Raw genomic sequence first — 1,568 nt, 5'->3', positions numbered from 1 at the left:
TTTCCACCGTTTTTTTTTCGCCTTGTTTTGTTACGTTTGTTTTGCTAAAAAAAACTTCGGCTTATTGCACACACCACGTCTTCACTTCACGGCACGGGCTGATGAAAAAACTGATGAGACACTGCCGAGCTTGTTTTTGACTGCACTTTGATTTATCCAATGCAACTTTCATATCAATTATCATATACTCAGTAGATTTTCACATCGTGCTTCCGTCTTTCATGTTACACCTTTTCTACACTTCACTATTATACGATCTTTCAATTCTTTCACTAGTGTAATGCCGCTTTTGCAATATCACATCAAATCGCCTTCTAAAGCGCAAAATTATAGCCTACAGAGATTCACCGCCCGTTTCCAAAAACAAAAAAGCTCAAAATTCTTCGCACTATTGGTAATATTTGGATGGTAAAACAAAACACACTTATCCACTGCAAACTTATCGCCGCTATTAGCAATGCATTCTTTCTTTTTTATTTTTCTTCTTCTCTCTTTTGTTAGTACATTACCATACACCTCGCGGACACTAAGAGATTGCACTGAAATAAACTGATTGCGGGGTACGTTGATCTGAGAGATCACTAAATTCCAATGATTCGGTTTGGTGCAACACCTTATTTATGTTAATACTTTACATCACACTCCAAACGCTCGTATTGTGACCCTTTTTTTAACACGCCTGCGACTCGATCCGATTCGATTGTGCGCAAAAACCAAAAATTAGGAACGCACGACGTGTGCGTACGCTTCCGATGATCTCCCGCGACTGAACGCGAGGACACGGCTGAGTTCCTCTTAACCCCTGAAAAACGCATCTGCCCGCGTCGGTTCTAAAAATCGGCATTATTTCTCGCTCAAAACGTAACGTGCGTTACTACATTCCTCAAGCGTTACGGTAGGCACTCAAGTAACGCGATCGCACTCAACAGAAAAGGGGCGTGTACGTTAGGTTGGGAAAAAACGCAACCCTCGGGGCAACCAATCACGGTGCAGCTGATAACCTCTGCTGCGCAAATGTCCGCAAGACTGCGAATAAGAAAGGGGAGTAGGAAAACGGCAACGAAAAACAAGGATAAAAGCGCATTATCCTTGCCACAGGTGCGCATGAATCGGAATGTTGGACGGAACTCCCTTTCTGCTGCGTAGGGAGAGACGAACTGAAACAGAGAGTGAAACAAGCAAACAATTAAAATGGCGGCGTTGGTTACGGAAGCGTACAGGGTGACCAGCGTTCTTTTGTGAAGGGAAAAATATTACAAAAGAATCACACGTGTCTACCCTGCGGGATATACAGTGTTTCATTAATTATCGCAATTTATAATAAAGCATAAACAAGTTTTGTGAAAGGGAAAGTAACGCCAGCTAATATGGCGAATTACATAGTGAGAGCAAATATTTCAGTCGAAATAATCGGATCGGTACGCAAACATTGAAAAATCGAACACTGCCATCACATTTTATATATCTTTCGGGTTAAGGAGAAAAAACATAACAGTCATCCAGGTTTTGTAATTCCAAAATATTTTGTTTATATATTTGAGCTTCCGTTATAAACCTATACACATCCA

The sequence above is a fragment of the Anopheles ziemanni genome, chromosome 3 (genome assembly GCF_943734765.1).
Source record: "Anopheles ziemanni chromosome 3, idAnoZiCoDA_A2_x.2, whole genome shotgun sequence".
Lineage (NCBI taxonomy): Eukaryota > Metazoa > Arthropoda > Insecta > Diptera > Culicidae > Anopheles > Anopheles ziemanni.
Note: the sequence above shows the minus strand (reverse complement) of the source record.